This window comes from Copidosoma floridanum, unplaced genomic scaffold (assembly GCF_036245765.1).
Source record: "Copidosoma floridanum isolate Cflo_tuat_1 unplaced genomic scaffold, Cflo_Japanese_pri ptg000006l, whole genome shotgun sequence".
NCBI classification, from domain to species: Eukaryota; Metazoa; Arthropoda; class Insecta; order Hymenoptera; family Encyrtidae; genus Copidosoma; species Copidosoma floridanum.
The window spans coordinates 26,201,097-26,216,807 of record NW_028321883.1 but is presented as its reverse complement, the minus strand read 5'-3'; positions in this window follow the sequence as shown (position 1 = coordinate 26,216,807).

Below are 15,711 nucleotides of genomic sequence, written 5' to 3'. Positions count from 1 at the left end.
TGAAAACAAAAGACAAAGATCCAAAAGAGATGGGTACAGAGCAGCAGCTTCACTCACCTTTCAGGAAATATATAATTTACAAATTCACTGATCCGAAAAATCCGTTGTGCCAACGTCACGAGGTCGTGTGTGTATCATGTACCTACGTGCGAGTATACACAATACTTTTTACGTATAAGATTTTCGAAGGATTTCGTGTGTATAAAATCTTATGTACACAAATATGCGTGGTCGCGTATCACATGCATAAATGTATGAGAGAAGGAGAAGTAGATTAAGTCCTGAGAGCATCCGCGACGAGCTGCGAATTTATGTTTTCAATATCTCGCGCTTACTTCCTTCTATGGGGGTGGGTTTAATTTTTCTGTACCAAAAAGGGGGAGATGAGGGTTTAGCATTTGCTTAGGGAGGCCAGGAGGACGTGTCTTTTCGTATCCCTCTATCTGTCGGATGTGGGGCTTACAAGCCCAATTTTGGGGAAAATTTAATTCCTTGGTTGTTTTGAGAGCGTCGCAGTGGGAATAGAATAAATATATGTGGAACACAGCAATGAAGCTTTTGTTTGTGTTTTTTCAGCACAGGGATATTATTTTTTGTCCGTTTCGTTTTACTTTTTATCTTTCCTCGGATGCAGTACTGTAGTGTATTAAACGGACGATGGAAAACAGGGCGAGATTAAAAATTTTACGCCTTTCGTGAGAATACCGAGTGGAAAATGGGTTTCAGGGCGAAGCGAAAAGTAATTACTTGCAGGGTATATAAGCGGTATAAGTAAATTTTTTCTCATTTTATTATCTTTCCTCTCGCTTGTACCCCTAATACACACCAACATAATGTAAAACAATATTTTCGTGTTATTCTGCAATACTCAAATAAAAAAATAGTCAAGTTAAAAAGAGCTACGTATTATTTTGATCACTTACGAAAAGAAAATATAAAAAAATGAATATATAATTATTTCACAAGGTTACAAAAAAAAAAATGATCAAACCAAGGCTTCAATTGTCGAAAACAGTGTCCTTGGCGAAAAGCCAGAGGTAATGAAAAAAAAATAACTGATGACGGCGACATCATAGCAAAAATTCCCTTAGTCCTCGCAATTGCGCGTCGAGTTGCCAAAAATTCCGCTTGACCGACATCGCAGAGGATAAAAGAAGCTCTGCCCACTTTTCCGAAAAAAGTAGAAACATACCACTTGGTCGCGAAAGCGTACACACGTTTAACAAACGAACCCCCCATGGGCTCGAAAAATTAGAAACTCCCAGCTGCCACGTATAGAGGAAACCTACGTATTATGTTCTAAGGAAAAAAAAATGAAATTACTTTTTTTCCAGAATAAAAATGCAGTATCGATTTTCAATATTCAATCAACAGCCATGTATGGGTAAAGTGGGCTGGGAAAAACAGTGATACCATCAGCTTTAAGAAATAAAAAATCAGCAACCCGAAGCACCCGTGTACTATCGGCTGATGGCGAAATCAATTTACTTATATATCGTGATTTAAAAAGATAATCTGCGTTGTTGGAAAAATTGATTGCTATTGTTTCTCTTGAAAATATTTTATTTACGTAATCTAAACGTTCTTTGTTTTCTATCGAATATGAGATTTTTGTATCCGTTTGTGACAATATGGAAATTATACAAAAAAATGAGAATATTTATAATTATCAACAAAGCCCTAAGAAAAACTTCTCAGATATTTTTCTCTGCTTTTCTTTCGTTCGTATGATTAAAATTAGATCCTCGCATGTACGTAGACACGCAATGCAGACCATCTCCGAAACAAGTTGCAACTTGTTCAAAGTTTGTCCAGCCAAGTTGTTGGGCACTGCCGGATAATTCAATCATTTTACGACGACCAGTCCTTCCCGCCATACACACGCGATAAAGAGACTTTGTTGCTCCATAGAGTAGTTGGTGGTGCTAGTCGCTGCAGGAAACTAAAACTACTGCTGCCGTAAATTCGAAGATAATGGCTCGTGTCGATGGAAACTCGAGGACTCGTTGGTTGGAGACTCGACCACCACTATTTTCTTCCTTCTCGTTTCGCTTCGTGGAGTAGCCGTCTTTCTTAGCCCCCACAGTTTTCGGGAATGAGAAAGATAGGGGCTGCTTAAATTGATTCAAATAAAGCCTCTTTTGACGATTAATTGTTTTTAACTTTAGGTAATTGAGCTGGACAGTAAAGGATTTCAGCAGAGATTCTGTTTTACACTATGTAGTTATGTCTACGTTTGGTTATTTATTTTATATAATCCACATTTCACACTTTTTTACAGCAATAATTCACATCATATACTCCAGTATGCAGTACAAGTACTATTAAAGCAACTTCCTCCAAAAATCTAGAATTTCCCAATATTCACCGTCAGAGTCCCGTCAGTATCAGTAGTATAGCCGTAGCTTTGGTCAGACATCGTTGATTTGGCTCCATTTATTCCACGCCCTGCTCTCTATGATTATTGTGCACCGAAATTGATTAAAAGCTCCGCGAAGCCGACAATTTCTAGCACAATTTCAAGGCTGGAGTGCGTGTTTGTGATTAAATCGATATATACGCATATGTACGCGTAGGCAAGTTGTTATTAGTATCTGCTGATTGGAGTACCAAAGAGACGCGCGACTGCAAGAAACACGAAATTTTTATCGATGAAATAGTAATTTTATTTTCTTAAGCATAAAATAAGATAAAACGTATTTCGAAATATCGTGAAATAATAATAATTTCCTCGCACGATAGCCTCGATAACCTGTTTCGCCCATCAAAACGTTGACAATCATCATCGGGGGACTATAGTGGATAGTCAGCAAATGTCTTGAGTGGTACTGTGCATAAGTAACACAAAGTAGAAAAGGAACAGATGTATAGTCTTGATTGACACACGCGCAGATTAATTGAATGTCCCAAATGCGATGGCGTGTGTATCTAAGGAGAGGAACTGTAAGTGAAATGGGACGAGGAAACGACGACACGATCCTCGAGGGAATTCAAGGAGAGTACGTGGTCTTCGCTTCAGCACCACTCGAATGACGTAAATTCGTATAACAACAAAGACGATGAAAGTGAAGGTATTTGCATTTATTATTCCTGTTTTACGGGACTGTTTTGGTTATGCCGTGGAAGGTCTGTATTTAAACGTTTGAAAACATTTTTTTTTTACAAGACGCGATCGATTTGAATATTCGTTTTGAAGGTAAATGATAAAAAAAATCAAGGGCAGACTTCAATTTTTTTCTGAAAATTGAATGGCTAATTTTACCAATAATTTCAAGAAGAAAAAAAAACTTGAAAAATCCAAAACTGTGAATTATTGCTTCAATTTACGTATCGTTAATCATCTCGTGCCATCGTAGCTATAAAACTTGAGCAGCATACTTTATGAAAGTAAGAAAAGTATTTTTTAATGTTTCCCGTTTTATGTCCTCTTTCGAGAAACCAACTAACAGAAAAGAAAATCGAATTCACGTTTCAACGTAATTCTGCTTATTTTAAAGTTACTTGAAGCTTGTAAAACTCATCGTCTTTTTCGCTACGCTAAATTACTATGCGCATCTCGTCCGCTGGTAAGAAAAAAAAAAAAAAAAATACCGGAACAGTGAGCTAACGCAAACCATGGCGGAGGTAGGGATTCCCCGATTTTTCACTTTCGCTTTCAACCTTTTCCTCTCTTCTTCTTTCGACGTATCCTTACGTCTGTTCTGGAAGTTGCTAGTACCCGATTAAATTAGAGCCGTCGCGAGATGCTGTGCATTTCCAAACGAGTTGTGAGGTACCAAGGGGCGAATTTAACTTGCACGTAGACTCCCCTATGCGATTCCAAACGAAATATGCTAAGTATAATGATCGAATTTTGTGAGATACTTGGGCAAAGAAAACATCTACTAGACGACGCGTTTATAATGACGCTTTAAATTAATTTACTCCATTAAATCACACGTGATCAAATAGTGAAGTAAAAACTCTTTTGTTGATTATTTCAATCGACTCTATCGACAGATGACTATTCGCTTCGGTCATCAAGTAGAAACTTCATCTTATACTAAAAATTCTTCTTAGGATAGGGCAAGGTTTTTTAGAATTCAAAATTAGGATTATCAATTTGTTTCCCATGAGCCTATCACAAAATAATAAACGGAATAAATCCATCAGCCGCGTCCCTTGCGAGTACATGATGCACTGTACAGCACAACATTCCCACCCTCTCTCTCGGTATAACCCTTTTGCTAATTGCCAAACTTGCTCCCTTCTTTGCTCCACCCTTGGCACCCGAAAACTCAGACAAGACCCTATACCCTCCCAATGCATAAATACGTGTACAAAGATTCACGAGAATTCGCTTACTACCGTTCACTGGCCGTAAAGTGCACGTGTTGTTGATTCATGCATAGATTCTATATATGTTTGTAACGGGTAACCCGTGAAAAATGAGTAGCTGCTGGTTTGTGCTAAAACCCATTTCTTATCCCTTCTGTCTTTCTCGAATTTTTGTTGTCATCATCCGATACTTGACGAACCAGATTAACATGGGCTCTCAAAAAATATGTATGTATATTAAACTAAAAAAAATCTCACACTGTCAATTTGATTTCTAATAACAGAATTTTGTATGTAATTACATAATTTTTTCCACTAAAAAATAACGAAAACTAAATAATTAAAAAAAATGCTCAGTGCCCTCGATTGGCTTTGGAGGGAGAAACATCAATATTTCACATATTTTGTAAACGCCATTTAAATCGATAGTCTGTTTTGCTGGTTGTAAAGTAGGTTGAGATAGAGCCTCGAACCCTATATTCGAGAAGGTCTGATCACCAGAGACCCTACCAGTCACTTTGCCATCCGATCCACATGGACTCACATTACAACGTGTTATTAATTGTACCCCACGATTTCTCGTACAACTGCAGGGTAGTAACAGTCGAAGCCCTGATATGGTGACAGATCAGCCCTGCCCGCATTACACGAGCTCAATATCCAAAACACCTCAAGCATCTCCAAGATTTTCGAAAATTTTCTAGATAACACCTCACCTATATACACGTACAATTTCCAAAAAAAGGTGTCCCATGGGCATCCCCTCAAACATAAAATGCTTCCTCAATTTTGGAATTCTTGGGCTCGTCTCGTCTTCCCTCGTCTTATTCATTTTCTCAGCATCCCCAGAGTCAATAATTCCATCATGCCACCAAATCCTAGCCACATCTGCAGACGCTTCATAACGCATTCACCGGATGGCGTACCCATGCGAGAACAGAATGAGACGAGAAAGGCGCGAGGGCGAATCAACAAGACGGCGCACTTAAAATGAATGCGTAAACTTGTCAGTGCCTTCAACACTGCTCCCTACTCCATCAACAAAGTTTCGACGCGCGCGCATTTTTCTTCGTAGTGTCATGCACATACAAGTGGATGTTGTCTCGTACGAGACACGCGTTTTCGAAAAGAAAAATCATATGCTGACTTTGACTCGTAAGAGGAGTATAAATCGCTAGTAACTGACTAATTCAGATGTAGCCCACAGCTTCGGTGATTCCTAAATACGATTAAAGTGTTTATGATAAATTATTACCGATTTGTAGTCAAATTCATCAACCGTTTGACTAAGATTTTAAAGAAAGTTAAGTATTAATTTAATTTAATTTAATTTCATCACGTTAATCTATTCTTTATCAAGGAGGTCTCGACTAAGTGGTCCATCAGCACTGCGGCGATTTGCCTAAATATATTTGTTGTCTTTGTTTTGTCAAGAAATGAAAGACGCAACGAAGGGGATGAGTCAAACGCCTTTGTGGGAATCAGAACGGAGCGCCTAAATATTTATGGACTTCGTTAAGGCCAGTCAACGTTGGGGCAAACAATCTGTCCTGTTACTCGGTCTTCAATCTTAAGCATCTTTAGGTTCCAGAACTTCGGTTTTCAAAACACTCAGACTTTTTGTTTATTTTTTGACTTGACAGGAAATTATGCGAAGCAGTCAGAGCATGAAAAGAAAAAAAACATTTTGACAGAATTGTAGAAAATACCAACGGCTTTTCTCCAAACTTCAACACTTTTTCAGAGTAAAGTTTATTTTTAAAAGAAGAAGCAAAAGTCCTTCACTCGATTTCTTTTTTTCACCAGGTAACCACTTTTGTACAATAACTTCGTGACCTAAATACACACAAACTTTCAATGAAAGACAGCATATAAACTACGAAGAAAAAAAAAAATTCACCACCACTGCAACCAAAAACGTAATTAACTTCTGCAGCGGGGAACGGTATAGCTATGGAATGTATATACAAACGAGAGCTGAAAAGGCAAAGTTGTCGCTCAATCAGCCACTCGATCTGGTCACACTTTTTTTGCTTTTATTTCGCGAGCTATAAGTTTTCGCCTTTGAACGATGACTGGCAAAGTCAAACGTGAAATGGGCGGCCACTGAGAAAATTTATCAAAAGGAAAACGTGGCAGGAGCGCCGGGAAAGGAAAAGAAAAATATATGCTTATCGAGAGTCAAGAGAAGAAGACGGTAGAGGTGCACAACAAAGCAAAGAGGCGATGGTTTTGTACTCAACAGAAGCGCGTGCACTCGAGCTTTTTTTCATTTTCTCTCGTTTTAGGAAACATTATAAAATCATAAACCTTAGGTCTCACTTCAAAAACGTCCTGGAAAAAGTAAAAACGATTTAAATTTCTTAGACACAAAAACAGCTGGAACTGAGAGCTTGTATATCTATAATACTCTAAGAATAATCCAAATAATCACAATAATAAAAGTGGAAAAAATAATAACGTATCAATTCAAATAATAAGTCCTGAATCCTCAAGAATTTTTCCAGCCCCGCACACGCGTGATGAGCGAAAAAACTTTCCTTTCCCTTTTTTACGCTCAGTATTTTTTCTCGACCCCCCACTAACGCCTACCTCCTCCTTTTACTCGCGGAAATACGAGTTTCCGTTTGCGCCAGTAATTCGCTTCGCAGCTTCTTCTTCTTCTCCGGAAGGTGTGAGCTAATATTTTCCGTTACCCTCATCCATTTGATGCTCGAATGAATATGGAAAGTGGGAATGGATGATTTAGAGCCTCTTCCGCAGAGAAATTATAGCCAATATATAATACGAGGTGCTAAACACAGATGTATATGTGAGAGCAGCAGGTTGTCATTGATAATAGAGACGAGCTTTCAAACAACCACACAGAGATACACGCCTAGTCAATGTTTGCGGGACGCGTGTGACTTTTCTTATAAAAATGGTAAACTTTGAATCTCATCGCAGGCGGCTTCCCATCTAAGAAGCGGAGTACAGCTAAAACGCAGGTTGGGAGGGTGTGCCCAGGACTCGCCAATTCAACAAAGTTTCGTCACTGCGACCAACTGGTTCTCTGCACCACTTGTATGATGTATAAGGTAAACTCGATTTGACTTGGATTAGGATCAACTTTTGTTGTGTGTTTGTACCAAAGTATTTTAATCCAAAAATATACGATCCCGAAATTGTTATCACGTGACTAAAGCCATTCGTAATCTGATTGGTTAATTGTCGAGAGTGACGAAAAAAAATAGCTCCTCATATCGAAAAAATTTTGATTTAAGTATTGATTATTGAATTATAAATTTTGTACAAGGGGTCCGTGAGTGGAGAATCTTATTAAGATGACTAAGAATATTATATTTTTCGATCCCTGGGAACTCGAGACAGTACCTTCAATATCGAGTGAGAGGCTGAATGATTAATCTTTATTAAAGTCTATATTTAAAATCTAGTTGATTTTACGTATGATCCTAATAATCGAGGAAAAATGCCATCGGTGTTCTAAAACTCGATAATTTCCAGCACCAAATGCACCCCCTGATAATTAACATGAGCAGTAAAAATTTTTCATCAAAAAATGAAGTGTTAATGTTTTGGAAATTTATAATATATAATCGTTTCACACTCCAAAAAGGCAAAAATACACACATATATATACCAATGCTTACGAGTTGCAACGTAAATAGCGATGGTATTTTTACTCGATAAATTTTACTTGTTCTATGTTTCTTTTAAAATGTTGTTGGGATCGTAATTACCTCGTCAACAGATGGAAAATATAGTTTAAAAACAATATAAATTACAAAAGTGATCAAAGATTTACTTCAAACCTTGTCTCAAAAAGTTACGATAAAAATTTTAAATGAAAAAATATAGCAATTAGGTATACAAATGACACGAAACATAGGAATAATCATTCAACGTGTAAGTATACACTGTGATAAACCATCTCTTGTCAACAGTCCAATACAAACAAAACGTTGTCACGAGTACACAATGACATACACACCAAAGCAAGAAAGAGACATAAATTAAGCTCGTGGTCATCCAAACCGATGAGATGCACGACTCGATAAAACACTGAATGGTGTAATTTAAAAGCTTCTGTTGAACATCATACTAGCTCGAGTGCGCTCGAGCATTCATAAAAAAAAAAAAAAAAAAAAAAACTACTCAATACGTGTGTGACATAGTTTTTTTTTCAATATCTGCACTCTCCGATTTGAGAATAGTAGATTACCATTGATTTGAATTTCGCCCGGGAAAATGTAGAATTTACGGCTTATCTCAGAGCGGGTTTCAATTATGCGAAACGTGCCGACCTGATTTTATCTTTAACACACAGAGTTTAGCACAGCTTTCGGATTCGTGAAATTATTCATATTGGCGCCGGAAATTAAATTTTATGTAAATACGAGAGTGAAATTTGTTCGTTGTACGGTAAGCCTTTTATAATTCAATAGCATGAACGTGTGCACCGGGAACAATTCAATTTACGGGTTTTACAAAAAGGATCAAAAAGAGATGAATGTCGTGATGGAATTACAAGGCAATAATCGATTGAATCAAGTTATTTTCGGTAACAACTTGACCAAGTATATACTGTGACCACAATTTTCTTTCAGACCTGTGAAAACATTTTATCCTAATTCGAAAAAAAAATCGAGCGTTATGATAATAATTTTGAAACCAGAACGACAATCAAGTCTTGTCCAAGAAAATCCAGCTAGACGAATCTCGTATTAATGTAAAATATGGAGGAAAAAAAAAGTATTTTTGAAAACTTCGATTTCCTACGTAACAACTACGTATGAGGTTTCGATTAACGAGTGCAATCGGTCGAGCCACGTGGCACTCGCTTCTCCGCAAATTGTGCAGAAATTAACGACTCACCCAGTCAAGCAAGTCACCCTGGGGGCTCCAAAACTCGATCGAAAATCTAAAGGAAAAAAACAGCAGAGGAAGAAAATGACTAGGGCGGGGAGGGAAAGCCATTACCTGAGCTCTTGGTTTGCAGGCAAATTGCTCGAAATCGCAGTCGAAGCCGTAATTGCTCCCCTTTGTAGGTGGTTGGTATGGGATGTTTTCGGTACGATTTTTTATAATTTTTAATCCCAAGTCAACTCAATGTGTACACAAAAATCGATCGGTTGATTTTTAACTTGCTTAATTGCTTAAATTTTCAATAAATGGACGAAAAATGTAAGAAAGATAAGAACAGGAAAGAGAAAATGTAACGGCCACGTACGTGAACATCGTTTTGTCAAAGAACAAACAAAGGGATAAGTTCAGGCGTAGTACCATCGAAAATCCGACAGACAAATATTGCACAAAACAGCTATTCTCGACGTAATTTTCGCGGCACTCAGAGATGAACAAAAACGCTGAACTTTTCTATCTGCCACTGAGACAAGAAGTCAAGAGTTGATTCAAAGAGGCTAACTCATTTTTGGTTATTCATGCCCTTTATATAATCACGTAACAAGAAAACTTTTGCCACGAGAATGAAAAGATACGAATCTGGAAGGCTTACTAAGAGACACCGATTCCAGCACTTTAGGATTCTATCTAAACAATTCATGTACTTTATTTTAAATATTCCTCCTGCACCATAGTTGGATGGGTTTGTGCAGCACTGCTACATTAGGAGCTTTTGCCCGTAAGCGAATAATAGGAATACTCGGGCTAAAGTAACATTTGTACAATTGAGTTTGCACTGTCAAAAAGAAATAATTTTCAAACAACGAATCTGTATTTCTTAAATAGTACATGCTACAGAATAGTTGGGTATGAAATCTTTCTGCTCGTACTCAATTTTTTTTTTTTTTTTTTTTTGTAAAATTCGGCAAACAACCAATAAATATGAAATACCCCGATCACACAAGATAAACACGATTAGAAGACCAGAATCGGATAACACGGGGGCAGCTCACGACAACAAGCCGAGCGGCGTTGAACAGCTGCCGGTATCTGACGAGCAAATTTATGGACTCTCGAGAGGCCACGACACCGCGCCCCTATAATCCGGCTCCTACCGCAAACTTTCCCAATTCGATAGCGGACTTTAGGATTAGTTCGGAACCGCGCGGCTCCATCTTTTCGCTCTTCCTAATCGTGTTTCCGACTTACGTACAGGTAATACGACGCGATTGTAGCCGCAGATACAACCCCAGGAAACTCGTCTCTTCCGCAATACATTTTTCATTGAAATGGCACTCGACGAGTAATTGATTGGATCAGGGGCCATTGGGGACTTTTGCGGGCTGAAATTCATGAAACAAAAGCGGCAAATGCTAAATTCGTGAATATACCTCGGTTTGATAACCTGCCTATTTCTTGATTCTGATGTTATTATTGCAGGGTTGATATTGATAAAACTTTATTGAGGCCTTGTGGCTGTGCCATGTCTGGCCTTTAGATAAAAATACACAGAAAAAGTCGTAACAATAAGTATACATAGTGTAAAAATAAAAATAAAATAAAGATACAAATTTTAACGGTACAATGAGTATTAATAATAAGGTTCGTAGGATTTAAAAATGGCGCATAAACTGTATAATTAACGACTTAGAAACAAAAGAATAAATAAATGAAGTAATTAAATGTATACGGGTAGTATGAGAATAAGTGAGGAAAAGTAGTAGAGAATAGAAAATGTAAGTAGTAGGATAGTCAAAATCGAATGCAAGTAGAGTGTAGCGAGCTGTTGAATCAGTATTGTTATTGTTAGTATTGATCAAATTAACGTTGACGACTGTAACGTACAAGAGGTCGAGCAAGAGCAGTCTCTGTAGTCACGAGACAAAAATAAATTGAGCGAAGGGGAAAAGTTGTAATTGAAATAAATTTTAATTTATAAGTACAGTTTAGTTAAATATCTTTGAGAGTCTGTAGCACTGTGTCATCAAGCTAAGGCGGCGTTGGTCTGCTCACTAGTAATGAGGGATTTCCATTATAAATATAAAATTACAACTCATTTGAGCTTGGAATCAAACTCGTTTTGTCGTCGGGACAAAAACAGTACTCGAAGAGATAAAAGATTATTGAAAAAAGCACCTGAGCTCCATGACATTTTCCCACCGAGAAACAAGTCAAAGGAGGTCCAGGTACGGTTCAAAGAGGGTAAACAAGCTAATAGTGAGGGTCTCCTCCATCAAGTTCTGGAGGGTAGTTTGCTCCTTCGAGGGGCTACTTGTCCGGGAAGCAATTTCCGGCTTTTTTTCTCGCTGGCGTTCGCAACAGTAATTGTTTAATGTGCGCGCCCGAAGGAGCCGGTGCTTCGACCTCTCGTCGTTTCGACAGCTGTTTGAGTTGCTCCCGACGAGCTTTGGGGCGACGAATAAACATGACTAAGACACATTTTTAAATAATCGAATTTAATTGCAACTGTACGTTTCTCAATGAATATACTTTTTGTTTCAACATAAAGCAAATCTGCCCAACTATTGAGGAATCATAATTTGCTTTTCTTAAAATAATTTTGTGTTACTAAAATGGACTTTAACTTTTAAATACATTGGAATTATAAGATTACACGACTCAGAAGTATTGAATAAGATTAGAAAGTAGGGCTTTTTGTTTTTACTGAAAAAAAAAGGATAAAGAATTTCGCCCTCGCGACGTCTTGGATAACGTATGATCCCTAAGTGGCGAGATAAATCAGGTCGCATATTTTTCACCTTGTAACATATTTTTTTTAATGCGAAATCATCATATCCATCTCCGACGCACCTCAAAGCCTCCTTGTTCTCTCACCCTCCCATACTCCATGAAAAAAAAGAAGATTTTCACCCTCTTGCGTAGCGCATATCATTTGTCCCCCCACCCCACGTCTCTATTTTCCACTTTTCTTGCACCTGATCATATTTTTCGACCCCCACCCCCCCAGACAGACATCAAACTTTTTCTCCCCTTCTCGAGTTGACGTTCCTTTATCTCATTACTTACCACCTTTTGTTTTTATTACTTTTTGCCTCTTTTTTAATCTTTTTGGTAGCAACAACATCGTAAGACTCGATGCTCACTTGATTATTTATTCAATCCCTACTACTCCAAAGTATCGATCAAAAGTTAATGAAATTTGTACGTGCCTTCGTATAGGTAACGTAACTCGCGACGAACACTGCGTATCTCTATCTAGTGATATTCGACGAAGCAAAAGTAAAATTATTCGGTCCCGATCGAGAAAAGCGTCCCATTAAATTTTACCAGTTGAATATAACGAGTCGCTGGAATCGGAGTACTATTATCGGAAATCAAATATAAGCGTTTCCAAGTAAAACCGGTCAATGTAATTAAAAAATCACGCATGAGTATGCGCGTCTTATAAAAACTCAACGGAAATTTGTTCCATCGTTTTCTTGTTTTCAAATTCATCTTTCAGCGTTGATCAAGACACGTGCACCTCTCGCATTTACATTTGACTCCTCAGCCCAAGCTCACCTCTACTGGAAAATTCATAAAAGCAGGAGCGGGTGCGCGCGTGAAATTACTTTTTACGCCCGAAGCTGAAAAACTTTCGCCCCGTGCTGTCTCCCAACAGTTTTTCACTTCGAGACAAAGGGCCGCGGGTCGATATGGTCGAGTTCAGTTGCTGCTTGGGTGAAAGCTCCATTTTGAAGGTGTAAATGCTTCGGAGGTGAACGAAAGGGCGTGTGGCTGCAACATAGTATCGCTTTGCCGTCTCTCACTCTCTTTGAAATTGTAAAAGTATAGAGTTGGCACATGAGTTGATGTGGGATGTCCTTTGTTGCACAACAGCTACATAGCGTACACCGGTCGAGTGGAATGAATGGTTGTAAAATAAAATATGTGTCACCATGAACGGAACATTGCGACATGTATTATTGATTTACAGATTATATTCTCATTGCCAAATATATCCAAGTATAGCACGGTAATGTGCTTGGTGTTGCTCAAGCATCGTTGCTACACTTGAATATAAACTGTTTCTCATAGGCGTAACTTAAATTTAATTCCAACAGTTAATCTGCTCGCATATTTTTTTTTTTTTTTTTTTTTACTTTTTTGTGTGACATGAAATTTAGCTCCTCCTCGACACGCGACAACACCAAGTCGTATATCATCGTACCTTCCATTCGTTGCTTTCTCTTTACGATACAGCTGATCTTCAGCGAGTCTATAAAGCTGTTTCCTGTGTGTACACAGAAGAGAAGCCAAGATTAAACTCAACGAGAAAAAAGGATTTTATTGGCTCAGTGCCGGGAGAAATGAAGAGCACGTGACGATGATTCTCAAGCTCTTCCCTCGACATTGTCAGAGTTACGGTCCTAAATGAGCTTGTGAAGGTCAGCCAAGGACATAGAAAGGGGAAAATAGAGCTTCTCGTGCACTGAACGAGATTCAAGATTTGATGTATGCATACACCCGTGTGTATAACATTAGTGACTTTTGTGATGCCCTAACTATCACGTTATCATAAATTTCATATTATGCTCTATATAAAATGTCTTTTTATCATACGGTGCCTGGAGTTATTTTTCTTTTTCCTGGAGAGTTAGAGTAGGTGTACGAAAATGCTCGAAGATTCAGTATAAAATCCAAGTATTCGAATACAAACGCGATTGACTCATACGTGAATTAAATTTTTATCTCCCCGTGATTACTTGGATGCGTCTACTTCGAAGCTACATTGGTTGACCCACTCGCGCAAACAATAAGATAATCGCACCTGTAACAACTTCCTCGACATTTTCTTTCCTACTCTTCCTCTACAGTCCACACACATGCGTTCTGACTCTCAAATTACAGAAATATTTCAGTGTGAATAAAATAACAAGCAACCTCTTTCTCCCCGATAAGCTCTCCTTTGCTGTAATTGCCGTTTGGTTGGCTAGGACATTGAGAGCTTTAAAAATACACAGGAATACTATTGTGTCGAGAATTGGAGTTGAACAAATGTACGTTGATGGTAGTGCTGATGTGTATTTATACGTATGTGGGACGTGGAGTTTGAACGCGGTGTTTTTATCGAAACGAATGTGAAAGAGACACGCGCAGTATCATAGTAGATGGAGGAAGATTATGTGATCGGTGAAGTACAGATCGATCTTACCTCCTCGTCGTCGTGCGTGTTGGTGAGGGAATCGTACGCCGGAAAATGAGACAGCTGCTTCCAAAAGTGAACTGTTTTCGTATCTCTGACGTTTCCGTTCTCAATTCCCAACCTTAGATTAACTGATACCCGCAGTTTTATATAACATATAGTAATACGCGTAGGAATCATTGGTGATGAGATCGGATATTGACTTGATACTGAATATTGTGCTTTCGTTATTTACGAAGAGCAAAATTGTTGTGTGGGAAAAAAACATTGCGTAAATACTGTATCCAAAAAATACAAGGTTTTTCTTTCAAATTAAAAAAAAAGTAAATAAATAAAGCTCCCCCAAATGCTTGGGGGATTTCATTTTGCACGGATAAATGGCCTCCTCTTGATTAAAAATTGAATCGATATGCACACGCAAACGAGAAAATTTGTGGATTTATTGGATGCAGCATTATTAAAATCCGCGATAAATTTTGTTTGTTTGCGATATACTTTGGCAACGCAGCGAAACCTCAACGATCAAAATAAAAATAATGTATATATAGGTACAATTCAATAATAAACGTTAAAATTTGATCAACTTCTTTACTTTTAGCTCAAAATTATATACGTTATGTACATGCAAAGGGCCATTTTTCAAACTTGAAATGAATCATGCCGACATTCGGATATTCTCGTGTTTGCGTGTCTCTCCGTTAAATTAATACCTTTGCAAGCGAATTTACGCTCTCGCGTGTCATAGTGAGCCGCAGCAACACCAGCTTGTGTGTGCACTTATTTACATCATCCATATCGCAATGTTTATACTATTTGCGAGTATATATATCTACATTTACCATTTACGTCACACGTACGTATTATGTAACATGCGAGTGGAATATTGATCACGTCGATGGATGGGGAAACTCGGCTTGAATGTAAATCGATATTATACGTTGTAAAGGATTCGCTGATTCGACATTTCGAGTGTTTTCAATTTGTTAAGTGGTTTTTCAATTGTGGACCATTTCGGAAATATATCCCATTTGTGCTTATAATGTATACTATATGCAATCCATCATTCCTCCAAATATAAATGTCCTTCCTATGGTTCTCGTCAAATATTCGTGTATACTTTTTACATTAAGGATTATCTGCATCAGTAATTACTCGTATACTAAATTCCATTTACAGACGAAAAAATAAAATCTCCCTGAAACGCTATCACAGTCAATTCGAGTGACTTGTTCCTCTTAGATAAAGTTTAAATCAAAGAGGCAAAAAAAAAAAAAGATTTCAATTGGCAAAAGCTAACGAGAAGTGCAACGTATTCTCATTTAAATACAGGCTCACTATTGCGTGTT